This window comes from Sturnus vulgaris, chromosome W (genome assembly GCF_052056855.1).
Source record: "Sturnus vulgaris isolate bStuVul1 chromosome W, bStuVul1.hap1, whole genome shotgun sequence".
Lineage (NCBI taxonomy): Eukaryota > Metazoa > Chordata > Aves > Passeriformes > Sturnidae > Sturnus > Sturnus vulgaris.
The window spans coordinates 993121-1011666 of NC_142282.1; the positions used below are offsets into that span (position 1 = coordinate 993121).

Genomic DNA, 18546 nt, shown 5'->3' on the forward strand with positions numbered 1-18546 from the left:
GCAAACAGCCAGGATTCTTAAAGTGGAAGTGCTGGTGACTGTATTCGCTCTTTTTGAAGTAAAATAGCTTGTTGTTGGGGCTTTAGGTTAGTTTTTGAGACTAAAATTAATGATGAATTTAAATCATACAGGGTTCTTCCATTGGAAAATTTTTTCTTTTGTAGCAGTTCCTTTTCTACAGAGGGTTTTGTTACAGGAAGAGTTATCTAAACTGTTGCAATTAGGACATATCTGCCAGCTTTCACTCTTCCTTTGCTGCCAGCTGCATAACATCTTTTTCAGGACCTTTTCCATAGCATTACGCTTTAGTCCCTCTTGCCTTTAAGCCCTGTGCTGGTTTGAAGGTAAACCAGCAGGAGGAATTATCCCTACTCAAATATCTTGCAAGAAATTCCAAGTCAGAACTACAACTTAATAGGAAAATTACAATAAAGGCAATAGTACAGGAACACTGGCTTAAATTGACAAAGTCAGAATGTGACCTGACACCCTTTTGGTCAGGGTGGTGGTAGTAGTCTGATTAAACAGTGGCTGTAGTCCAATTGGAGTGATGGATGTAGCCTTCTGGAAACAGAGATCCTGTAGAAAAGGTCTGGTCCTTCTCTGGAGGTTGACTGGTGGTTTTCAAGAGCTCTTGTCCTCTGGATATCCAGGGGTGGTATCGTGGTGTCCCAAGCCCCAGATTATATACAGGCAGGAATGTTTAGTACCTTCCCCTGGGCAGGGAATTTCACAGTGGGGTGGTATAATTCTAAGAGTCATTCTGGGGAGTCCTTGATGGCCCATTAGCAGAGATGGCCCCCTCAGGGTGTCTGCTGCTTCCCCTGAGGGAGTTATCAAGGTTGAGTCATGATGAAGATAAAGAAATACTGTTCCACCCATTTTAACAGCTTATGTAGATGGTGATAGAATACTTACTTTGGTTACACCTTACATTGTAACCCAAGACAAACACATAGAAACTTCACATCAGATGTGTAAATTAAAGGCACCCTGTTGTAGTTTCCACACATAATAAAGACCAATAGCTTCCTTTTATCTTTGAACCTAAAGAAAACTGAATGTAGAATCAGCACAAAAGGACAAGACAGAAAATATATGAAGATATCACTGTAAGACAACCTAATCCAATAAAACCCCAAATACGTAAATTTATTCCTGAAAACAATTTTTTTTTAATTTCGCCAAGATCAGTTTTTAAGTCTGTCAGTACTTTTTGATCCTCCAGAGTTTGCAGATCTCTGAGTTGATATTTTAACCGAGTTTAAAGTTAGTGGATATCTTGTCTTAGAGCTTTATCAAAGGCTCTTTGGAGGTGGTTTTTGATTGTTTCCCAATTTTGTTCCATTTCATTCCATGGAAGAGAAGTGACACACAAAGAGTTATGTATGTGCTCCCAATCACAATGTAAGGATATTGTGGACACACACATTTAGAGAGCTAGGGAATTACAGCTTGGAAATTCTTTTCAGGCCTGGATTTCTCCTGACTCTCAGGTCCATTCCCAGGCTGACAAGCTGACTACAGATGCAGTTAGGGAGAAAGTCTCCCAGGGTGATAATATGGTGAAAAACAGAGTGGAATTCATAACAAAGATTAACACCTGGTGTGTTTCCCGTGGGATCCATCCTGAGGTACTGTCCCAAGGATGTTTTTCCCAATTGTCCAATGAACTACTGTCCTGTCCTAGCTGCACGTAACACACTTTAAATATGGGCTGTCCATACAATAAAGTTGGCCTTTTTTCCCCAAAGAGGTCCGTGTGTGTTGCTGTCTTTTCTCTCTATTTTCAGGGCAGTAACCACCAGATATGTGGGTTATTTGAGCCTCAACTCTTTCGCCAATCCACAAAAGAACACTTTCTAAGGCATCTAATCCAGGCATTATTTCTTTGTCAATTTGCTCTTGTGTTTGTAATTCTTTTGTAATACTGGTTAGAGCTTGACCCATGGTGTGTGCAGTTTGAATGGAATTACTTAAATCTGCAGCAGCTGCAGAGGCTGTGGTTAAAACTATTACAGGAGAAATGATGGATGTCTTGGGGTGACTGTATGATGCCTATATCCCCAAATCGTCTGTTCTGTTGGTGTTGAATATTAAATTCTGCAACTTTAAGACTGGTTCCAGGAGTGAAAGGGCAGGGGGGGGAAGAAGAAGTGCAGAGTTTGTTATCAGAGACTGCACGGGCTCCCCCGCATTCCTGCTCTCGGACTGTGTTGTCTGCGGTGGACAGCGAGAGAGAGCTCTCCTTTGCTCTTGGTTAGTTTTTGGCTAGCTGAAGCAGAGAAGCCCCCTGGATTGTTTGTTTTTTTCCCATTTTTTTTTCTGTTTTCCTGGAACTGTTTGAACCTGCTTTGGACTGAAAAACCAGAAGAGCACTGGGAGCTCACACCTGTGGCCCACCAGGCCTGGCCTGGGCCGCGGCATTTCCCAGCACAGGAGGGACTGAGAACAGACTGAGTGAGCCGGGCAGCCCACGGAAAGAACTCTTCTAAATCTGCCATCTCCTCGGAATGGCGAGAGGTTTTGCTGTTTGATATTGTTCATTGTTGTGCTGGGAGGTGTGTTGCCTGTTGAATAAACAGTTCTTTTTTTTCCACTTCTCTCCAATTTTTTTTCCCCCTTTTTCCCGAGGGACCTCATTCAGAGGTTTCCTCCCAAATTTGCCCTAAACCAGGACAAATACTTTTGGCGCCCAACGTGGGGCTCGAGAAAGTGGAAAAAAAAAACTGTTCTGATTGCATTTTGATTATATTTACTCTGTATTGGGGTAAAGCAGTCAGTAACCATGTTGTTTGAAGTCATAATGTCTGCTGTGTCTGTCGGGGTAGAGGCCTTTATGGGTCTCGGGTCCCTAGGCTTTTTTGAGGTCTTAATACCTTTCTGGTCTCTAGGCTTATTTTCTTATCCAGAGATAGCTCCAGTAGTGTCCCTAACATGCAGTTTTTTCAGTAGAGAAGCACGAATTAGAATAGCTATTGTGCTGGGCTCAGTGATAATGATTTATAGAAAGTTCATAAAGCTACTGGAGTTTGTTCTAGGTATCTATGGTTTATGGTTTCTTTGTCCTACCCTGCATCCCAGTTCTAATACCATGTTTTGAAGGTTCATTAGTAATTGCACCCAGTTTGTTAGAGGAGGAGCAGGAAATGAGGCTTTTCAGCCTTTGCTTTCTTTTTTCTCCCTTGAATCTGTTAAGTCAATTTTTGAGAATGTTCAGTTTCCCCTGAATGTCAAGGAAACTGCCGTCCTGGTATTTAATCTAGTAAGCTTCCTCTACACAGTCTGCAGCCTCTCTAGAGTGAGGGCTGAGGTGTCCAGAGGAGCTGATGGGACCCCTGACCCAGCAGTAGGCCCAGGTGTGGAAAATTCTGAGTGGTGTGGGGAATGGGAGAGAATGGGCAGAACCCTGAAAAAATTTTCTGATCCCCCAGCCTGGGAATTTTCACATGAACAAATTCAAAACCCAGACGAGGTAGGGAAATACCTGGAAGGAAAGTGTCATGATGATTCTAATGAGAAAAGAATCATTGCAATAAGCTGAGCCCTAGCATATGCTTATCGCACACTGCTAGATACTGTAGGGCAGCAGAGAGAAGCAGGGGGGCAGGGAGATAAACCAGCCAATACCCCAGTCACTCAGGCTGTAGCTAAACCAGATAGTAAACCTAAGCCACTGGCAGTTGCTGCAGGAAGAAAACACACCAGCAAAACTGATCGGCCAGTGGACGATGATGATGAGGGGGAAGGACCCTCAAGGCAGGCTTCTGATACAAAATCAGAAGTCAGGACAACTGGCACAGGATCAGAAGCCAATATTGAGTCCCTATCTCTGAAAGATCTTCATGGCCTGAGAAAGGATTACACCCGACAACCTGATGAATCTATAATTAGTTGGCTAGTCCGTCTCTGGAATGCTGCAGGCGAGGCTGCAATTGTGGATGGCACTGAAGCCAGGCATTTAGGATCTGTGTCACATGATCCAGTTATTGACCAAGGAATAATGAGGGGGGCTAATCCTCAGAGTCTCTGGGCACGGGTCCTGGAAAGTGTGGCACAAAGATACCTGTGTGCAGACGATCTCTATATGCAGCAAACCCAATGGAAGACCATAGAACAAGGGATTCAACGCTTGAGAGAAATGGCAGTGGCAAAAATTGTCTTTTCAGATGACCTAACAACTAAGAATCCAGACTTAGTACCATGTACACCTGTGATGTGGCGAAAACTTGTACGACTTGGGCCACAAGAATACTCTTCTGCTTTAGCAATAATGAAAGGGGATGACAGGAAGGAAACCGTGCTTGATATGGCGAAGAAGCTCCGAGCATATGCAGATGCTGTGCATGGCCCAACACATGCCAGAATTGCAGCTGTGGAAACACGTCTGGGGAAATTAAAAAATAGGATGGAGGAGAATCATAAGAGACTCAGGGAGGAGATTAAAGAGAACATTCTCCAAATCTCGGCTATACGGATCAAAGGTTCTCGCCCCAAACGTAAACGTTCCCCAGATGGGGAGAAAAGACTCTTCCCACGAGCTGAATTGTGGTCTTTCCTGCGTGATTCTGGAGAAAACATGAAAAAGTGGGATGGAAAATCTACTACTGCTCTGGTAAAACGGGTGTTTGAATTGCAGGACAACGAAATGCAGAAAGAAAGTTCCACTAAAAGGGAAACAGCTCCAGTTGCCCGTAGCCAAACTGCCAAGTACGATGATGATGATAATGATGATATGTCCAATCCCCTTGAAGGAACCTCCAAGACATATGCTCAAAGAAAGAAGAATAACCAGGTTTAGAGGGGCCCTGCCTCTAGCCAGGTAGAGGCTAGGGAAAACCGTGTTTTTTGAACTGTGTGGATTCATTGACCTGGCACATCTGAACCACAAAAATATAAGACCTTGGTTGACACCGGTTCGCAGTGCACACTAATCCCATCAAAACATGTGGGGACAGAATCTGTTTCTATTGCTGGTATAACAGGGGGATCACAGGATTTTACTTTGGTGAAAGCAGAGGTGAGCCTGACTAGAAATGAATGAAAGAAACACCCTATTATGACTGGCCCAGGGGCCCCACGCATTTTGGGCATAAACTTCCTCCAAAATGGGTATTTCAGAGATCCAAAGGGACTCAGGTGGGCTTTTGGAATAGCTGCTGTAGAGGCAGAGGGCATTAAACGATTGAACACCTTGCCAGGACTATCAGAAAACCCATCTGCAGTAGGACTCCTGAAGGTGAAGGAGCAACAAGTGCCAATTGCCACCTCAACAGTGCACCGCCGGCAGTACCGGACGAATCGAGATGCCATGGTCCCCATCCACAAAATGATCCGTGAGTTGGAGAGCCAAGGGGTGGTCAGAAAAACCCACTCACCCTTCAGCAGCCCCATCTGGCCTGTACGTAAATCTAAAAGAAAATGGAGATTAACCATGGACTATCGTGCATTGAATGAGGTGACTCCACCGCTGAGTGCTGCTGTGCCGGACATGCTGGAACTGCAGTACGAGCTGGAGTCCAAGGCAGCAAAGTGGTACGCCACTATCGATATTGCCAATGCATTTTTCTCCATTCCTCTGGCAGCAGAATGCAGGCCTCAGTTTGCTTTCACCTGGAGGGGTGTGCAATACACGTGGAACTGACTGCCCCAAGGGTAGAAACACAGCCCCACCATTTGCCATGTGCTGATCCAGGCTGCACTAGAAAAGGGTAATGCTCCAGAACATCTGCAGTACATCGATGATATCATCATGTGGAGGACCACAGCAGCAGAAGTATTTAAAAAAGGAAAGAAAATCATCCAGATTCTCCTGAAAGCTAGTTTTGCCATCAAAAAAAGCAAAGTCAAAGGTCCTGCCCGGGAGATCCAGTTCCTGGGAGTGAAGTGGCAAGATGGATAGTGCCAGATTCCCACTGAAATCATCAATAAGATCACTGCAATGTCTCCACCAACCAGCAAGAAGGAAACACAAGCTTTCCTAGGTGCCATAGGTTTTTGGAAAATGCACATTCCTGAGTACAACCAGATTGTAAGCCCTCTTTACCTGGTCACCCGCAAAAAAAACGATTTCCACTGGGGCCCTGAGCAGCAGCAAGCCTTTGCCCAGATCAAGCAGGAAATCGCTCATGCAGTAGCCCTTGGCCCAGTCAGGACGGGACCAGAGGTGAAGAACGTGCTCTACTCTGCAGCCGGGAACCATGGTCTGTCCTGGAGCCTGTGGCAGAAGGTACCTGAAGAGACTCGAGGGCGACCTCTGGGATTCTGAAGCTGAAGTTACAGAAAGTCTGAGGCCAACTACACTCCAACAGAGAGGGAGATCTTGGCCGCCTATGAAGGGGTTCAGCTGCCTCAGAGGTGGTTGGCACGGAAACACAACTCCTCCTGGCACCCCGACTGCCAGTACTGGGCTGGATGTTCAAAGCAAAGGTTCCTCCTACCCACCATGCCACTGACGCCACATGGAACAAATGGATTGCCCTCATCACACAACGCACCCGTATTGGAAACCCGAATCGCCCTGGGATTTTGGAGATAATTACCAACTGGCCAGAAGATAAAAACTTCGGTCTTGCCAACGAAGAGGAACAGAAACAAGTGACCCGGGCCGAAGAAGCCCCACCGTATAACCAACTACCAGCAAATGAAACACGCTATGCTCTTTTCACTGATGGTTCCTGCCGCATCGTGGGGATGAACCGGAAATAGAAAGCAGCCGTATGGAACCCCACACAACAAGTTGCACAAGCTACTGAAGGAGAAGGTAGATCAAGTCAACTTGCTGAACTCAAAGCTGTTCATCTGGCCCTGGACATTGCTGAAAAAGAGAAGTAGCCAAAGCTCTACCTTTACACTGATTCATGAATGGTAGCCAATGCTTTGTGGGGTTGGCTGGAAAGGTGGAAAAAGGCTAACTGGCAACGTAAAGGAAAACCAATTTGGGCTGCTGACGAGTGGAAAAACATTGCCACTCGGGTAAAAAGGCTACCTGTGAAAATCCGTCATGTAGATGCCCATGTCCCCAAAAGTAAAGCTAATGAAAAGCATCAAAACAACAAACAGGTAGATCAGGAGGCACAAATAAAAGTGTCAAAGATAGACCTAGACTGGCAGCACAAGAGAAAGTTGTTCCTGGCTCGATGGGCCCATGATGCCTCAGGCCACCAGGGTAGAAATGCTACCTATAAGTGGGCACGAGACCAAGGGGTGGATCTAACCATGGATAGTATTTCTCAAGTTATTCATGACTGTGAGACGTGTGCTGCCATCAAGCAGGCCAAGCGGGTAAAACCCCTCTGGTATAGAGGGCGGTGGTCCAAATATAAGTATGAAAAGGCCTGGCAGATTGACTACATCACACTGCCCCATACATGCCAAGGTAAACGCTATGTACTGACCATCGTGGAAGCCACCACTGGATGGTTAGAGACCTACCCTGTGCCTCATGCCACTGCTCGAAACACCATCTTAGACCTTGAAAAACAAGTTTTGTGAAGGCATGGTACCCCTGAAAGAATTGAGTCAGACAATGGGACTCATTTCAAGAATAACCTTATCAACACCTGGGCCAAAGAACATGGTATTGAGTGGGTGTACCATATCCCCTACCATGCACCAGCTGCAGGAAAGGTGGAAAGGTACAATGGACTGTTAAAAACCACTTTGAAAGCATTGGGTGGGGAATCTTTTAAGAATTGGGAGCAGCATTTAGCAAAGACCACTTGGTTAGTTAACACCCAAAGTTCCACAAATCAAGCAAGCCCTGCCCAGTCTGAGTCCTTGTATACAGTAGATAAAGTTCCAGTGGTGCATGCCAGGGGTTTGTTAAGGAAAAAAGTTTGAATCAATTCTGCCTCAAATACAGACAAACCCATTCATAAAATTGTTTTTGCTCAAGGACCAGGTTGCACATAGTAAATAATGCAGAAGAATAGGACAACACAATGTGTACCTCAGGAAGATCTAATTGTTGGGTAAGAACCATATGTAAATATTACTATTGAATATCACTGTCATTGTCTGTCTATAGCTGTATCTTGTATATATATATGTGTATGATGTATGTGTTTATAGAATTAGTGTGTGTATCAGATATGGTAGTAAGCTGACGATATGGGGATAAGGGGTGGAATGTCTTGGGGTGACTGTATGATGCCTATATCCCCAAATCGTCTGTTCTGTTGGTGTTGAATATTAAATTCTGCAACTTTAAGACTGGTTCCAGGAGTGAAAGGGCAGGGGGGGGAAGAAGAAGTGCAGAGTTTGTTATCAGAGACTGCACGGGCTCCCCCGCATTCCTGCTCTCGGACTGTGTTGTCTGCGGTGGACAGCGAGAGAGAGCTCTCCTTTGCTCTTGGTTAGTTTTTGGCTAGCTGAAGCAGAGAAGCCCCCTGGATTGTTTGTTTTTTTCCCATTTTTTTTTCTGTTTTCCTGGAACTGTTTGAACCTGCTTTGGACTGAAAAACCAGAAGAGCACTGGGAGCTCACACCTGTGGCCCACCAGGCCTGGCCTGGGCCGCGGCATTTCCCAGCACAGGAGGGACTGAGAACAGACTGAGTGAGCCGGGCAGCCCACGGAAAGAACTCTTCTAAATCTGCCATCTCCTCGGAACGGCGAGAGGTTTTGCTGTTTGATATTGTTCATTGTTGTGCTGGGAGGTGTGTTGCCTGTTGAATAAACAGTTCTTTTTTTTCCACTTCTCTCCAATTTTTTCCCCCTTTTTCCCGAGGGACCTCATTCAGAGGTTTCCTCCCAAATTTGCCCTAAACCAGGAGAATGGCAAAGATCAAATTTGCAAATTCGTCTCTTACTCTTTTGGATTTCCTCCTGGAATAATCAAGCCAGTTGTGAGAGTCTGTCTTGTCCTTCCTGAGTCCTAGTCAGATTTAAAGGTACCCAAATTTCCGGTCTTCCCTTAAATGGAAGAAGGACAGAAAAGTTATTAAGGTCTTCATTGGTTACACATGACTTAAAAGAATTAGCAGACAGAAAACACAAGTCATTCCTATAATCAATTGAAAACTCATTAGCTAAAGCAAAAACATACAGGTGTGAAGTATTAGTCATTAGTGATTGTTTCTTTAACAATGTCAAATTTGCAATGGTAGCATTCTTATTCAGTTTCACTTGGAATATGGTATTACCAAAGGCAGGTAACAGCATTTTCCACAGATGCTTATGAACACGTTATTGATTATTATCTAGATAATATTGAATCAAGGGTCTGGCCATTCCACTATCATGCCAAACAATGCTGTAGTTTGTCTTTTAGAAGGGAAGAATGATTTTATTTGTCCCCTTTTCTCTAAGGATACTATGTGATCCCAAATAAATTATTTTCCCATATTGTAAGAATTGTTATGGTTATTGTCCTAAACATGATGTCCATCCAAACATCGTAAATTGGAAATGGACATAAAATAACATTTGGGATAATGAGGTGGGGTGGCAGCCACAGAATTGTTGGAGATAGACTGAATGGTCGGCAGTGTAATAGCAGTCAAATTTTTTCCTAAGGATTCATATATTGAGCGCAATTGCATAGAAAAATTTGCACAAGGTAAAGGTGAAAAGGTACTAGTTTGATTCCACATTAAGCAAATAGGTGGTAAATCACTAACATAAGAAGCATTAGTAATATATGTATTTACAACATCCTGATCTAGGGGAGGAATCCAAGTTCCTCCTACCCATTCCATTCCATTGTTGATGATGGGAGGTTCTGGATCCCACCAGGTCAGAGGCCGAAACAGCGGTGGGTCGAAAATGTGTGCCAAATAGATTCTTCCTTCCACCATTTGATGGCAGTATAGCAGAAGAAAGACATCAAGGTTAATTGTTGTCATCCTTGTCTGGGTTTGATGTCTTGCTGGGAGCCAATATGATCCTGTAGGTAAAGAAACACATCCATAACTGCTCCCCCAAGCTAACAGTGGAACTGGACCTTTCCACTGACCACTGTGTACATCCTTGTATGTAACTTCTGGGTGAACTCCTTCTCCATCACTTGTCTGACCCAGGTGTCTTTGATGTGCCATGAGGTCATCCCTAGTGGAAAGATTTAAAAAATTTAAAACATAGGTTGTTTTATCAAGCTGCTACTGAGGGAGCATACCTATTAGATTCTCCCTTTTTGTTTCAGTAGCATGTTTTTCAATTTGTAATGTAGCCTCTTCACCATGGCTTGGCTTGTTGCAGAATGGGCAATACCTGTAACATGTTTGATCTCTCACGTGTAGAAAAAAATCTTGTATTTTTCAAGATGTGTATGCAGGTCCATTATCTGATTTTATCTGTTGAGGAACGTCCAGCCAATGTTGGGTTGCATCTTTTGATTTCTCACCTTTGTGAGCTGTTGCTACTATGAAACCTGAAAAAGTATCAATGGAAACATGCACATATTTAAAAATCCCAAAACTTGATATGTGGGTAACATCTGTTTGCCAAATGTCATTGGGTTTTAACACTCATGGGTTTGTACCTAACGTTTGTGGTAAGGAAAAAGTTTGCTGGCATTACGAAAAATCATTCACTATATCTAGAGCTTGTTGCAAGGTTAAGCCAAATTGTTTTGCCAGTGCTTGGGCATTTTGATGATAGAAATCATGAGAAAGTTTTGCCTGCCCTAACTTTTGTGGTATAGTGACTGTCATGGTGAGAGCATCTGCTCCGCATTACCTTCCACTATAGGTCTGGGCAGAGTGGTGTGTGAACTAAGGTGTAGGATGTAATATTCATGAGACCTGTGAAGTGAAAGGTTATACAGAGTGGTTAGTAACACAAAAAGATCTTTGTTAGACAATTCCTTCAGGAATGAATGTTCTATTCTCTCAATAATTCCTGTAACAGAAATAGAATCACAAACAATGTTAATAGGTTCCTGTGAAAAAAGATTAAATGCTTATACCACAGCTGCCAGTTTGACTAGCTGGGTAGATCCAGGGTAGAAAGTTATTGAATGTTCCCATTGTCCTGTATCATTTCTCCACAGGGTCACAGCTTTGTGTGTTTTCCCTGATCCATCAGTGAAAACAGTTTTTGTATCAGGAATAGGTCTTTTTGACTGTAGACATCTTGGTTGGAAGGGAAGTTCTTTGAAGGACTGCAACAATGCATGTTGAGGCATCGTGTGAATAAACTGCCCATTATAGTCCACAAAGGCAATTTGAAATGACACTGAATCCCTGAAAAGATTCTCTAATTCTGCTGCAGTAATAGGGAGATGTATCATTGCTGGATCATGTCCTGTCAGGCTCCGACATAGGAGTCGTCCCATCAACAGCAGTCAAATAATCATTTCGAATTGAGTGGTTATAGTTTTTGAAAAGGTGTGTGGCAAGAAAATCCATTCTGGTAACCAGAGATGATGTTCTTGCACATCACATTGGCCAATAAGGGCATAGGGTTGGAAAGATTGCAAAATCAGGAATAGCCACAAAGGCAAATCTGGGTTTTGAAATGTGGCAAAGAATTTGTTGATTTTATCACTTACAGTCCCTGAAGTCTTTTGGGCAATTTTTGTCAATTGCCTAGGGCAAGAGAGGTCTGGGTCCCCTTTTAGCAATCGAAATAAAGGAGATAATTCTTCTGTTGTAATTCCCAACAAAGGGCAAATCCAATTCATAGTTCCCAGTAACTTTTGCAAGTCATTCAACTTGCATATGTTAGTTTTCAAAGTTACTGCCTGTGGGATGACTGTTGTTTCAAACAGTTTAAAGCCCAAGTATTTCTGAGGGGGTCCTGTTTGAATTTTGTCTGTAGGTATGCACAGACCTCTGCTGGTGAGTGCTATTTTAAAGCTGCAAGGCAATCATGCAACAATGTCATGCTGTCGGAGGCAATTAAAATATCGCTCATATAGTGATACAGCAAAACAGATGGATATTTTTCCTGTATTGACTGTATTGCTGAATGAAGGACAAATTGACAAATAGTTGGACTGTTTTTCATACCCTGGGGTAGGACAACCCAGTGGTATCATTCCATGGGGGTTTCATGATTGACAGATGGTAAAGAAAAAGCAAATTTAGGTGCATTGTCAGGATGTAGAGGTGTCAGGATTGTTGTTCTCTTTAAAAGACCTGAGGAGTTATTAGTTGCTATAAAGTTGTTTATTGTAAAGGTGCATCAATCTCAAAAGGCAAAAGGTCCTACATCTTAAAGTCCATGCTAAAAGCTTTTGGCATAGAATCCCAAATAGAAGTAAAGTCCCTATTAGAAGTAGAAGCAGCTCCTGGTGCAAGACCCCAAGAAGGCTGAAGTTGCAGCCTAGTACAGAGTCCTGAGCAGAGGCAGAGGCTGCGGCCTGGTAGAGTCTTGAGAGGCAGATGCTCCCTGGTCTTTTCTTCTTTTGATCTTTTCTTCTTCTTCTTCTTCTTCTTCTTCTTCTTCTTCTTCTTCTTCTTCTTCTTCTTCATGTGGTGGTAGTGATGATGATGATGGTGAAGGAAGAGAGAGTGAGACAGAGCTCTCACTCCATTACATGGATTCTTATTTACAAATTACTCAATAAGCTAAAAACACGAATCTGAAGCATTTCTTCTAAACCTATTAGAATTCTAGTTTTTTAGTACGAAAGTTTACATATAATCTATGCATATGGCCTATCTGTTCTATCTGAAAAGTGTAACCAATATTCTTACTATATTTTTATTATGTCTAAAACTGTTTTTGAGCTCTCACTGAGATTTGTTTTTATGACTTGTTTTTGAGCTCTCACTAAAACTTGTTTTTCACCCTAAATTCTAAGGCTTTTACTTCTTAAGGCACTTAAAATATATTCTTACTTACTTAAACTTACTTAAAAATTAAACTTCCAACTCTGTTTCATGTCTGTGTGGCTTAATATACTTTAATTTCTCTAAAAGCTTTAATTCAAACCCTGCATTTTGATATCTCTCTGGGGAACTCAGAGAGGCCTCTGTTTTTCAGACTCCAATGTAGAGGAATTGTGAAAAAATAGTCTTTTAAATCAATTATCACCAATTGCTAGTGTTCGGGAATTATCATGGGGTTAGGTATTCCTGGTTGTAATGACCCCACAGGTGACATGACTGCATTAGCTACCCTGAGATCCTGTATCAGTCTCCACTTTTCCGATTTCTTAGGAATAACGAAAATAGGTATGTTCTATGGGCTGGTGGAAGGGACTATGTGACCCAATTGTAGTTGTTCCTATACAAGGATTTGGGCTTGGTGAAGTCACTCGCCTCTTAAGGGCCACTGGTCTTTCCATACAGGCTTATCAGTAAGCCAGGTAAGTTTCAGGAGTGGCATTTTGTCAGTGGCCCCTATCAAAAATGTGTTGAAATGATCAAGCCCCATTGAGTCAGTAGGTCTCACTCCCACAGAGTGCCCAGAATCGGGACTACATACTGTCACAAGGTGGTTGTCATGCCTTCTAGTCCAATGATGTGTAGTTCTTTGGCTGATTGCCACAGCATCTGATGTCCGCCAACTCCAGAGACAATCACCAGAGAGGGTGCCAAGGGCCATTCAGGAGGCCACTCCTTCTGCACTGTGGATACATTGGCTCCAGTATCAACCAATCCTGTAAAAGACTTAGAGTCTATTTGGCAGGTGAGTAGTGGCTGTTGTGTTCCAATTACCTTGGACCAAGAGATCTGAGGAACACCTGTGCTCCCAAAGCTCCCATTGTTTTGTTGATGCTGCAATATTGGCGCTGGACAAGGAATTGCAGGCAGTGGCATGAGTTCTGCCAAGCATGTCCCTTCTGGCACAGTGCAAGGGGGGTTAGGAGTCCAATCCATAATTTTAATTTCCCCTTTATAATCTGCATCAATAATTCCCAGTAAAATAAACAGTCCAGTTTGAGTGGTAGAAGAGTGACCCAATAATAAATAATGAGTTTGAAATGGTAGTAGACCAAAACCAGCAGTGGATAGTAGATGAACAGAAGCGTCTTTTAAGACTGTTGTAGACCAGATGGCCACTTCAAGGCTGGCAGAACCTGGGGTGCCTCTTGCCAGACCTGAGTTTGTGTTGGTAGTTGTCTGAATTGGGCCCCGTTGGGTTGAGGGGCACAGGGCCGTGCATCCCTGTTAAAGTTTCCCTGCTTTTGGACTGGGTTGCCATCCTTGTCAAACTTAGAGTAGCATTGGCTACTCCAAGGAAGGCTTTTTATGCAAGGAGGTCAGGGTTTATTCGGCTTTTTATTAGTTTTCTGTCTCTTTGGGCACTGTTTCCGAACATGCCCATCATCTCCGCATGCAAAGCACTTAACATTTGCTTTAGCTGCTTGCAATTGCTGGGCGATTGTGGTAGCAATTAGTTCTGCTTTATATTGTTCTGAGCTGATATTAGCACATGCTTTGATGTAATCAGCAAGTTCAACATCGGGCACGGTTGTGTATTGAAACTAAGGCTTTTTTATAGTCTTTATTAGCATTTTCATAAGTGAGGTATTTTAAAACAGCATTGGCTGCCGCTTACATTTCAATTTGCCATCTGACCGCTGATTGCATCGGTCAATGAAGATGATATATGGTTCCTGGGCACCCTGACGAATGGCAGCAAATCCTGGCTCTAGATTTTTGTATATGGTACTTTCCTTAGAGCATGCAGTGTAATAGTTGTGCTTTGGTCCCATGCCTGGGGTTGTAATTGCAGCTGGTCATGGGCAGTGGCATACGTGCCTGTCCCTGAGAGCTGGGGTGCCGTAATATTAAGTGGCGGATTTTGATTACCATCATTCCATGCCTGGGTTTGAGCCAAATCTACAAATTCCATCCACCATACAGAGTATTTCCCCCCTGTTAAAACTGTTTTAAAAAGAGATTTCCAATCCACTGGTAGTATGGTATGCAATTCAGCTATAGCATCTATTAAATTCACAGTAAAGGAGGAATGCAAGCTGTTTTCCTTCACCGACTTGCTTAGTTCTTTAACCATTTCATAGGACAACTGTTCATGATGTGGGTTTTGATTGCGATATATTACAGGCATAGCTTGTAAGAATTCAATATCTCTCTCTTGTAATGCCCTTCTGCAGCAGCTATGTCTGAACCTTTCTGGCTCAGGTTCGGTGGGTAACATGTCCTCATCATCATTAGCAAGGAGAGATGTGGCATAGGGAGGATGAGTAGGTGAAAGGGTTGCAGCTGCCTTTTGGCATGCTGTCTGTAATATTTCTTCTATTTCTGCCATAACATGTATTGGGGTCAGAGGAGGGTATAAATCTGGTTCTTTATCAGGATCGACTGGCCCCAGATCAAATGGATCTTGGGGTGCTGGATCATCCTCCTCAGGAGGAGAGGATAGTGGATCGTCCAAGGGGACATGGTCCACTTCCTTAAATTGTTGCAAGGCAGAATAGATTACATGACAAGTCACAATACTATCGGGGTGAACATCATGGTGAGTAACCTGACGAGTTTGTAAACATTCCCCAACTTTTTGCCAATGACCAAGTTCATAAGAACCATTAGAGGGGTACCAGGGGCAGTTTTTCCGAATCCCTATGAGTAAGGATATAAGTTTCTGAGGTATTACTTTAAATTCTTGCTCCCTGGTAATGCGCAACAGAGAGTCTTTATGGAGTCTGAGATTTGGTTGTGCTTTGCCCCATAATTAAAGAAATGTGATGACCAGCTGCTCGCTTTTTTGCTAACCTGGTTGTATAGCTGCCACAAGAAGAGCTCCTCGGTGATCTTGCAGACCCAACATGGTGGTTCAGTTGGTGTGTATCACAGGACTGGATCACCTTAGCAGTTGTTAGTCCACGTTGTAGGGCATCATTTGTGATACATTGTCTTGGTTTGAAAGACAGGTATTTGCTAAAAGAGACAGGCGCCTCGTTTTGAAAAGGAGAGTATAACCCCCCCTCCCTTCACTTTACTATGATTTTGAAATTAAAGGGCTCTCAGGCAAAGATATGGGGGTAGGAATGACAGTTCTTTACTGATATATATATATATATATATATATATATATGTAACAAGGGAAACAAAACACAACAACAACTGCTAGATAAACAACAACAGAGCAGAAAACCGAGTAAATAGTTCTCCCGGTGGTGGACACCTTTCCTCTGTGGTGCAGTTTCCGTTCTGGCACTGCCTGCCAGCTCTCGGTGAGCAGGGAGGAGATGCGGTGATCTCACGTGGCTGGAGGGGCGCTGCGGTGAATGGCGTCTGTGTCCCAGATGGGAAGAGAGGAGGGGAGACGCTGCTCGAGGATCTCGATGCTCCAAAAGGATGTCTGAGGTTGGCAGGAGATGCAGGAGAGAGAGAGCGTCCGAGCAGGGAGATTGCAGGATCCCACAGCCAAGGAAGGCAGCTCCCCCGTGTCGGGATGGCAGAGCGGAGTTTCTAGCGACCGCCCTTCTCCGAGCCAGACGAGCGAGAGAGCAAGAGCCCGAGAAAGAGCAGGCCCCTACCCCACCTCTTCTTTTCCGATGTTCCCCTCGCCTCCCCCCTGCGAGAGAAACTGTTAACTTAGCTATCTGAGCTTCTGGGTGTAGCCCCAAATACTTAGCATAACAATGGGAAAAATTCAACAGAAAGCAAAGGGAAAAATTCAACCCCCAACATACATGAAGAGACGACACTCACCAGCAGTGTGTGATTCTGAGTGAATCTAAAGTTTATTCAGAAACATCAGTATATATATCTTTACTTCTAAGAGCTTTTTTGGTTACAGCTTACAGACATGATCACAGTCCTCCAATAAATCTGTCCTCTTGACATTTTCCATTGTTCTCTCCAAAGGCATGGTAAAGGAGCTTGAAGAATATGCATGAGGATTGTGTGTCTATGTTGAGGTAGAAGTAGAAACTCCTTCATTCGGTTCTGTCTCAGGTACACTCTGTGTCAGAGAGACCTGTTGCTGGTGCTGTTGGCACCGCTGCCGTCATTCTCTGTTTAACTCTTTCCTTACACCAACATCTGTTAACCCAACACTGCAGCTGTCCAACTGGAGGCTAGTAGTCCCAGGAACAAGGACCATATTGATCTGAGGAGGAGAAATTAATCAGACCATCTAAACTAGAGGTCTGGAAGAATAGCAAGAATTCCGCAGAGCTTGAGAAACCTGGAGAAATGGGAGGTTGATGGGTCTGTCCTATACCTAGACTGACTTGCAGATGAGGATCTTGAAGTCCTAGCCAAATGAGTTGATAGGGAAAAATGATAATTCCCATTAAACTGTAACATGTGCCATAGCTGTCTGGAAAAAATGCATGAAGTGTAATTAAACTGATGCTTTTTAGAAAGTGCTTTAATTTAAAAAAATTGTCTGTTTCTGCCAAGATTACTTTGCTTCAGAAATTTTCCTGTCAGAAACAAGTTTGTTATGAGTGTTTGTACAGAGAGAGATTTTTACTTTATCATCTAATTTAAGCTTTTCATCTGGAAGGGTAGAAATTCAAACCTGTGCTCCAGATTTGTGAATAGAAATTAAAAGTAATTATAGATAAAATTATTAAAAGTATAACCTCATATCATAATTAATGTAGTGCAGAAGCTCAGGTGGATTTGATCACCAAATTCAGTTTTTACACTGAAGAACTAAACATGGACATAATGAGATAACATTCTTCATACCAAAATGTATTATCGCGGCGGCAGAACGGCGGAGCATCGGCGCGGCACCGGCGGGAAGGAGCCGGTGGGCGCGGGGTGCGCGCTGCTGCCGCGACCTTCCACAGAGGCGCCTTTAGAAAGACGTCCTGGTGGTTACAGGCATGTTCCCGCTCTCAGGAGGAGAGTGATTTCAGCCCTCTTGTGTGAGCCCCGCTTCTGCCGACGGTGGAGAGAGGGACGGGAGCCACGTGTGGTGATCCAAGGCGGAGTTTATTCCTTCTCGAAGGGTCCAGGGACGAAATGGCTTGAAGGGGCAGAGGGAGCAGGGTTAATATAGGAGAGCCAGGGGTCGGGGTAGAACAACTAACGAATCATCTGAGGGCACAGGGGCAGGGGGGAAGGGGGGAGGACCAATGGGATACAAACAGTTTACATGAAACAGCAAGGCATGCCGGGGGAAACCTTATTATAACCATTATGAGGAGAGAGTGCATAAGGGCATTCCCTCCATGGGAGAGAGGCAGGCTCTTTCTCTGCGGGGCTTTCAGTCTCCACAATGTATTAACAGCTTTTCTTGTAAAACTTAAACAATACAGCAGCTGGATTATTTATGTAAAAAATTGGTTTGGGGGAATGTGGATTTATTGCTCCCACGTTGTGAGGTTAAACGTCCGGTTGCTCTTAGGCACCCAACTTGTCGGGTTGTTTTCTTCAATGATCCAAGCAGCTAATAGTTGCTATAAAGTTGTTTATTGCAGAACCACATCAGTCTCAAAGCAAAAGTCACAGGCACTAAAGTCCATGCTAAGTTTTGGTATAAAGTCCCAAATAGAAGCAGAAACAAAGCAAAAGCTGTCCTAGGGTGACGTTATGGTGTTTGTATCCCCAGTCGTGTGTTCTGTTTATGCTAGGTATTATGTCCTGTGCTTTCAGGACTGACTCTGAAAGTGAAGCTTTGTTTTGTCTTGTTATCAGCTGGCTCACCTCCCCCATGGTCTGTGTTTA

At 43.7% G+C, this 18546-nt stretch overlaps 1 pseudogene; it reads left to right on the forward strand.

Annotated features, from left to right (window-relative positions):
* The first annotated feature begins 2788 nt into the window (after positions 1–2788).
* LOC148220014 (uncharacterized) lies at positions 2789–5902 on the forward strand (annotated as a pseudogene).
* The last annotated feature ends 12644 nt before the right edge of the window (positions 5903–18546 follow it).